Source organism: Equus asinus, chromosome 9 (assembly GCF_041296235.1).
Source record: "Equus asinus isolate D_3611 breed Donkey chromosome 9, EquAss-T2T_v2, whole genome shotgun sequence".
NCBI classification, from domain to species: domain Eukaryota; kingdom Metazoa; phylum Chordata; class Mammalia; order Perissodactyla; family Equidae; genus Equus; species Equus asinus.
This window is the reverse complement of record NC_091798.1, coordinates 56,775,863-56,784,692: the sequence shown is the minus strand read 5'-3', so window position 1 is coordinate 56,784,692 and position 8,830 is coordinate 56,775,863. Positions and strand designations below refer to the sequence as shown.

The window sequence follows — 8,830 nt, the reverse complement described above, 5'->3', positions numbered from 1 at the left end:
AAGCGCAGAGAACTGAAACCCCAAGACAGAGAACTAAATAAATGAGGGGTTTCCTTTTCCTCACACAATGAGGAGCCAGAGAAGGGGGATTGCCGGCAGTAATTCCAGCAAAGGGCTATCAGGACTGAGACCTTCCCTCTGGGGGTGGCAGTGGAGGTACGCTGCTCAGATCTCCCTTCAAGGAAGAATTTGCCCTCTTGAGAGGCTCCAAATGCAGTCCTTTCAGGATGCGCCTCAGCTTTTGATCCAGGGCCACACTTTTCCCAGGCAGACCCCCAAGAAAGACTGGGCTTGGCGGAGAGCACTCAGGCATGGCCAATTCTGTCCAGTGAAGGATTCATCTAATGGGCAGTCTTCACTCTGGAGGTTCCCACTGGGTTTGCTGAAATTTTCTTGGATTTGCTTCATAAGACACAAGCTCCTCTTGCCCAATACTACCTTCTTCTCCCTTTCCTTTCATGTGTCAAATCACATTTTCAAATTGGAAAATGTGAAGGCTTTGCTGGTCCAATTCTTCCCCTCCCCTGCACCTTGCTTTTTATCTTAACCCTCCTGATGATCCTCTTGCACTCCTCACTCTGACTCAGCGTCCACTGCCTGGAGGTCCTAACTGGCAGCACTTCTTTTCTTGGTCCTTCCCGGCTGCTCTACTTGAGGCTGCGGGATGGCTGTCCCATCCCCATTGTCTTAGCCCATACCCGTGTTTCCAGCAGAATGTAGCACTATCAGCTGATTCTGTGTCTCTCTTAGGAAATTACTGCTTTCATTCTTAGGCCAGAGCTGTGTCACATAACTATAGCAACCACAAGGGAGATGGGGAAATATGATTCGTTTGTTTTAGCTGAACGTATTACAGTCCCAGCAAAATCGAGTTCTGCTACTGAGAAAGAAGGAGAGAATGGGTGTTCTGTAGACAACCAGTAGCTTCTGCCCCACTTTATTGTCATTTCTGGAAAATCTTGAGTTTATGAAAGCAAAGTGCCTGTTGATAATACCGATGGTCCTCAGGTGTGAGGAAGAGACAGCTGACCTTTGGCCCTTTGGTATAGTTTGGGGAGAGTTTTCTGCCAATGGAAAGGGGAGGAAAGAAAAAAGATGAGGCTCTGTTAGTAAGTACATCCCTAGGATTGGAATCTCTTGGTTTAAGCTAGTATCCTCACTTCACAGATAAAGAAACTGTTGCCTAGAAGTGTATCTACAAGTGTATACTATAAGCTCTTGGGATTCATTCGTGAACAAAACAGAGTTCTCTGCCTCAGGGGCTAAAGTCCCACCTGCAGGGACAGGATGGGGACTGGGAGCCAGGCATCTTAAATGTCCATCGCTCTGTTGCTCAGGGCCAAAAGGACTGAAACTTTAAGGCTACTTGACGTTCAGTAAGGTAAATATTAGGATTAAAAACCATCAGAGGTGTATCTGGTTGCTTTGGTATTGGGAGATTCTGGAGCAATCTTCTTCATGAGAATCTGATAGACAGTTTGATAATACCTGCTGACTGTCTCCCATTTCCCAGTCCTCATTCTTGTCTTTTCTTTTTCTCTTCTCAGATTTTTTTCTACCTTGTAAATGGGAGGGAGCCAGAGCAGAGAGAGTGAGTCTTATATCTCATTCCAAATAATACTTAAAAGAGAAATACCTCATCTGGATGAAAATAGGTAGGTAGCTACTTCTTTAGAAATTTGCCTTAAGTTGATAGGTTAGTTTTGAACAAAATGTGAAAAAAAAAGTAATGAGAACTATGTTGAACTACTGCACCTGAATGTTCATAACAAAAAGTTTCATTCTTCACATTAATTTTGGAAAAATATATCTTTTCTAATGATGCTGTCGTTCATTAAAACACTGGAATTCCTCCTATCCTACTTTTTTCAGAACCACTTCATTAGTCACACAAGAAATTTGGTGTCATTGCATACAGGGAGACTTCAGTTGCTCAAAATACCATTTCTTGGAAGGACTACTTACCTTACTTTCCAGATCTGGCTGTGAATGTCTTTGTCTAGTCTTCAAATGAAATCTACCCTTAATTAATGAAAATTTCTCACCAGTGGGGAGATTTAAAAGTCATGTTACAGGGGCTGGCCCCATGGCCCAGTGATTAAAGTTCCGCGTGCTCCACTTTGGCTGCCAGGGTTCATGGGTTTGGATCCCAGGTGTGGACCTACTCCACTCATCAGCCATGCTGGGGAGGCATCCCACATTCAAAGTAGAGGAAGACTGCATGGATGTTAGCTAGGGGTAATCTTCCTCAAGCAAAAAACAAAAAAAAAATAACAAAAAACAAAAAAGAGGAGATAGGAAATGGATGTTAGTTCAGGGTGAAACTTCCTCACCAAAAAAAAAAAATTCTATATTACAAACTAAAGGCAATTTTAAAAGAGCTGTTCAAAACTATTTTGAGTAATGGCAGTATTGTGAGAGTAGTCATAGACTCTAGTTTTTACTTTACTATTTCTAGCCCATTCAAAAACATAAAACAACTTCTCCCCAAATCATTAAATCACTCTTGCATATCTATAAAACACAGTGAAGTTTTCTGAAACCCACCACAATTTCAAGTATCTTTAAAAGCTTTTCATACAGAGAAAAAACCATAGACTCGGCAAGTTGGGACATGCGCATGGCCACCTTCGGTCTTTCACAAGTTTGCTTCTCTTCCTGTGTGCCGTCACTTCTCCCAGTGCTTCTATTATATGGGTTTTTCCAGCCCTCTTAGACCTACCTGCTTTCTTCACAGGCCTTCTGCCTTCTACTCTTTCAGTAGACTTTCCTCTTAGTAACGTCAGGAAGGTGACAACGATGGCGCACAACACTGTCCATCAAAGAGTGCACAAGCTCCAAACTTGTCTGGAGGACAGCTGAGACGGGACTTTTCACTGATGCTTTTGTGTCACCTAATGTTTTCTTGGTGTGCATATGCGGATTCACTGAAGCGATTTCTGATTTGGATAGTGAATTTTGAGTAAACACTTCTGCATGTTGTTAAAGTACACATTCTGATGGCGAGTGTTCAGCAAGTGAGGAAACCTATATAAAGTAGCTCGTATATCTTCTTATCTAATATACGGTAACTGACTACCAATTTATTAGCATCTCAAATCTGTTTTGGACTACAGGAAAATCTCAATATTTCTTTGTCATTAATAAAGTTTTTGTTTTGGCATCTGTAAAGAATTACTTAAGTGGCATTTGCCAGATAATTCGTATAATTTTGGTTTTGTTTTATTTTTGGATTGACATTCTGTTTTTTTGCTAAGCAGGATCTTTATTAGATGAAGGGAAAATCTTCTATGGAGGTCAGTTGACCTCCCAAAGCTGACTCGTGGAATTCTTTTTACTCTAGACAACGTCATTAGATAACTGTTTCTCAGATGGGTATTTCCTGAAACAACATTCTGGGACTGTGGCTAAAAAATGTTTCATTGTAAAATAACTATGGAGACATATGTCCCTTCTTTGGAGATTCATAACTCATAAGAACATATTAATGACTCCGGGATATCTTATAGAGAAAACAAAACAAAAACTTTCAATTAACTTTGTTCTGCTAACATCTCCGTTTTTGTAGAAAACACCTATTAATATCCTGCAGAACACCAGTCTGGGAGACATTCCATTAAACCAATTCTTTATTTCTGTCACATTGAAGAGGCTGTTGTAGAATTTGATGAAGTTGAGAAATGTTATACAGTTACACATCTCCATTTCTCAGCTCTTAAATATTTTCCAAAGAAGCTAATTCTAATGCTAGACATCAGAATTTGGCAGGGGTGCAATGATGTAGAAGTTGGCAAGATGTTATGCTATAATAATTAAAAAGTTTTTCCGATTTAAGCCTAGATCATTTCCAGAAAAGACTGAGAAATATTTGTTTTGAATTCTAATAAAAATTAAAGAAAATATAATTACAGTATATCCAAAATATGTTTCAATTTTGAATAATTTATCTAGAGATTATTATATAAATGCAGTATTTGATCCATTACTTCAAAGTAATGCTGTTGTGAAAAGGGAGAGATATTTACAGTAATAATATCATTGATATTTTACATTACTTGCACTAATCTTGAATTGGTTATTACCAGAGTCAGATTTGTATTCCAGGAGCAGATGGAATGGAAACTTCTGGAAATGAAGACTAAAGATAGCCATGGGAGCTGGTCTTCCCTTCTGGACTTTCTGTACAGCCTCATGCCTCCCTAGAATCCCCACTCTTCCCCAGCCCCACCATGCTGTCCTCCCCATCTATGTGGAGCGACATATTGTCCAAAGCTTGACTTTTGTCACAGATACCATCTCTTCCACGAAGTCTTTTCTGATCTTCTCCAACTGCCTGTTATTTCTGTCCATCTGTCTCTAGATCCATTACACTGGGGAGTTATGTATTTGTCTTATGGCATTTATATTCTGCCTTGGTTACGATATTTGTATTCTTGTCAAGACCCTGTTGTGCAACCCACACCACACCTTAAAATCTTGTTTGCATCTCTTGTACTTAGCCATCACACAGCTGGTGTCCAATATTTAAGAATTGAATAGTGTAAAAAACACCCAGCTACTTCCTGTAAGGACTCTCATACTGAGAGCAGTTGGTAAAAACAAAATGGGCATCTGAGGACAGTGTCCTCAGTGTTTTGTGTTGGTATTAGATTAATGGTCTTGCCAGGACGCCAGTTTGTACCTGAGAAAGAACTTAGATTATGTTATTTCATCACTGTGTCTCTAAGATGCCACACTAATTTAACCAGGAGAATATTTTTCAATATTTCTGTTGCATGGACTGTTTTTTTAATGTATTATTATTTTAGAGTATGTAAATTCTTGGTGGCTGTCTGGATTAAACAAGAAAAAACTAAGGATGCTATGAAATAAGAACATTTACAAGGTCCATTGCCTCTTGACTTTGAGCAATTGCCTAATTACCTTAAGTTCAACGCTAACTCATGGAATTCCACAAAATAATGACTTACATTTGTCTAGTGATTGGAGGTTTATAAGGTGCTTTCATCTGAAGCATTGGTTCAATCAATCAACTAGTCAATTAATAAATTAATCTTTCAACAGACATTTCTTTAGAACCCAGTATGTAATAAACAGTTAGGATTTGGGGATTCCTAAAATAAATAAGGCAAGAATCCTGCCCTCTAAAAGCTTTCAGTCTGGTGAGGAGAGGCAGAAGTATAAACTAAAATGTTGAAATTGAAGTCTGTACATGCCACAGTGAGGACCCAAGGTGGGGAGTGGGCTGTTCCCAGTAAGGGAGAGGAAAGTGGACAGAGACCATTCATAGAGGAGGGGTCAGTGAGTGAAGCCTTATTTGATTCTTACCGGTGTCACTATGATCCGCAGTTTACAGTTGGAAACCTGACTCAGAGGGATGAAGCATCTTCTCTGAGATGACCGTGCTCTTGAGTTGTCCCACTCCACAGCCTCTCCCCTGCACCCCACACAGTTCTGGAATGTGACTCTCATGTTCCAGCAGAGATGAGAAAGAGAAGGTGAGGCTAGAGAGCCTGAAATGGAGGATTACGTTTATGCAAAATGACCCTGGTTCCCAGAGTAACAAGAAAAACAACTTGATTGAAAATGTTATTCATCCATAAAAGAAGAGAGAAAGCTAAACCCAAAGGCAGCGTTTAGAGCTGGAAACAATGGCTTTTCTAAGATTAACAGTCCTGTGGGATTTCACAGTTGCATAGGGTATTAAGGAAAGTTATTTGAAAAGTATTCAAATTACTTTGACGTCATTTCCCCTAGGCAATATGGAAACTTTACTTTTTAGAGGTTGGGCTTCTATTAACATGAAGCTTTGGAGGAAATGGGGTTTAAAAAGATGACTCTCTTCTGCTGTCACCACCCACAGACTCCAGTTTAATTTTTTTCTTATTCTGTTCACTAAAAGCCACTAGTTTCATGGGAAAGATGCTTCCCCTTAGCATCACACATACTTTTGATGTGTGGCCACATTTCACTAGCTTCATGGCATATTGATTTGCAAAGTGCCTTAAGAAGACACTTATCTGCATTTAAGATACCAATGACAAAAGCAACTTAGTATTGGTGCGTGTTTTCTTTATTCTCAGAAAGAAAGCTTAATATTGGATGTTAAAATGCAGCATCATTCAAAGATTTCCAGCATGAGCTAAAACTGCCCAGAAACTGATGGGAGGGGTTTGGTCTTTATTTTCTTTGCCTCACTACCTCGTGTGATCACATGAGATTATGAGCTAGAATGGTATATTATATAGATTATTAAATTGTAGTATCACAGGTAGAGAAGTGGATATTTTATCTGAAAACAAAGTTCCATTATTTCGATGGCCTAGGTAGCCCCTTATTTCTTATGATCCTTTATAGGTTAAAAAATGTTTCAAATGATCTCTTTTGGCCCTCATAAGAACCCCGAGAAGGGGCACGGGAGATATTATCTGGAAAATTTATTTTTAACTCATGAAGAAACTGAGGCCCAGACAGGTTAAGGCTAGGCTCTAGCTAATGAAAATGAATATTTTTATTATTCTCTGGACCAGGCTTGCTTAGTTCTGTTAAAAAGATAAACTGAGGCGTATTACAAATTTTAAGAGTTTATTTGAGCAAAAATTGATTTGAATCAGGCAGTGTCAAACCGGAAGTGGTTAAGAGCACTGCACCAACAGGAGCTTGGGTGGAGACTTTTGTAGAGAAGATGCGGAAGCAAAGCAAGGGAATGATTTGATTGGCTAGACCTTAAGTGTTTGCCTTATTTGGAAGAGCCTCATTGGCTGTCTGTGATTGGTTGTCCTTAGTTTGGATTTCTTAACTTTAAGGCATTTACAGGCTATGTGAGTCTATTCACGTAGACTGCTAAGGTATTAGAGCCACCTCAGTTTAATGGTCTCCTTATTTAATTAATTTAGTAATCCTTGACGTTATATTGCTTCTTTGCTGAGAAATTCTCTCATGGACACAGACTGTGCTCCTAACACTGACCTGCTATTTCTCAAATGTGTGTGATTAAGTTGCAAGGGAGCCTGAATGAGAAAATGGACGATTCAGTACCAGCTCATCCCACTAATAAGTAACACAAATATACTCCAGTAGTATAAGAATTCAAATTACTTTAATATATTAAGAGCAGCACATAATTAAATTCTAAGAATCAAGAATCATATTTCTCTTACTTGGGACACCTGCATCAGAAGAGAGTTAGTCTGGATGAGGACAACCCATTAGGGATCCTCATTATAGCACTGTGTGCAGATTATATGGTAGAGAAAGAACAGAGGAGGTGATATTACCAATGTCAGCCCATTTTCTCTGGCCACATTAGCCTGGAGTTTTAAAAGGGATCATGTACATGGTAATAACCTATATTTTTAGCTTTTTTATTCCTTTGGCTATTAGAAACCTCCATGTCCTCCCCACCTACCTGCTTCAGAGTCCCTGGGGTTGTCTGCTGTGCGCTGTCTAGTTCTCTCTGCACCTGTGGGTTTCCTGATGCGCTTCCATCCTCCTCAGCTGCAGCCTTCATGTTGTTGGCTGGCTGCCCTCGGAGGGGACAGATTTTACTCTCAGTTGGCAGCCTCCGCTGGTACTGTTCTTGCCTCTGAGTCTGATTTATTTTCTGGAGTTCTTGATGTGAACCAATCAGAAGCAGGATAATGCTGTCTTCTCTCTTTTGGGATATGTGTGAATATCAGAGCAGGGCCGTGTTGTTGGGACATTTTCTCTGTATTTTTAGATGTATAGCACTGTCTTTATAGCAGTGAGATGTGAGTCCGTGATGGTAGGTAGGCCATGGACAAAGCTGGGAAACATTAAAAACTGTATTAAGACCATCACCTTGTCTTCCTCTTGGTTCCTCATGAAAATACCTATCACTATTTTCTGGCAGACTAATACCTATTAACTGCCAGAGGGGCCTGTCACAAAATAGAACCTAGACTCAAGCATAGGGGGCCCAAAATATCAATATTTGTCTTCAACCTGGGGCTGACTTTTTCCATTCTATTTTCTGTTCCGGCTTTCTTGTATTCTTGGCTTCTGTTTCTTTGGTTAATTGATTTTTTTTTTTTTAATCCTTAGCTATTGAAGTGAAAACTGCTTTGAAAGGCAAAACTCCTGAGGTCAGATCTGTCTCTCTGACTGAAGGGAAGGAAATGAACGGAACCCCTTGAAGCAAAGTTGTGTATTTCCATTCAGAAGAGGAACATTCTACCTCTCTCTTGTGGTGAGTGACACCCCATCAGCTGGAAAGGCTCTCATTCCCGGGGCTAAGAAATAAGGAATCTGGTGCTCAGTGATGTTGTACATACAAAACAAAACAAATCTACAGTGGGATTTAAAGCAGTGTTTACAATTAACCAAAGGACGCAGGGCTTGCTAGATTTGGATTTGTGGGAAGGTCTCTTGGGGCACTGCCCCTGTTTCACTGTCCAGAGTGAAACGAATATTCCCCCCTTCAAAATGGGACTCCTAGGAATACCATCAGGGAGCCATCCTCTCTCAGTACCTTCCTGGCATCTCCCTAAACCGTCCTGAATCCACATCTTTTCTTTACTTTCTGTTTATTAAATCCTCAAAGAGGATCAGTTGCCACCTGAGAGTGTGAACTCTGTTTGTAGGAAGGTATTTCTTGCCAGGCAACACTTAAAAAGGCAGCATGACGTGAGAAAAAAAAGCAGTAATCTGGGTGTCAGAAGACCTGGAATTTTTCTTTTCTATTAACTGTGCTACCCTGTATATAAGGGTAATTGCCTTCTCTACCTTCCATCCCCACTCAATCCCTCCATCTCCTCAGGTCTGTTTCTTTGTAAATAGGCTTCATCTTCCTGATGCCCTCCTTCTCTAA

General features: G+C 40.1%; 1 long non-coding RNA gene across 1 annotated transcript; it reads right to left on the bottom strand.

Moving 5' to 3' along the window:
* Positions 1 to 809: 809 nt before the first annotated feature.
* LOC139046296 (uncharacterized) lies at positions 810 to 7,548 on the bottom strand. Its single transcript, XR_011506137.1, has 3 exons — positions 7,409 to 7,548; positions 5,329 to 5,513; positions 810 to 1,064 (listed from the first exon to the last, which is right to left on the bottom strand). It is a non-coding gene; the product is annotated as an uncharacterized lncRNA (long non-coding RNA).
* Between the last annotated feature and the right edge of the window lie 1,282 nt (positions 7,549 to 8,830).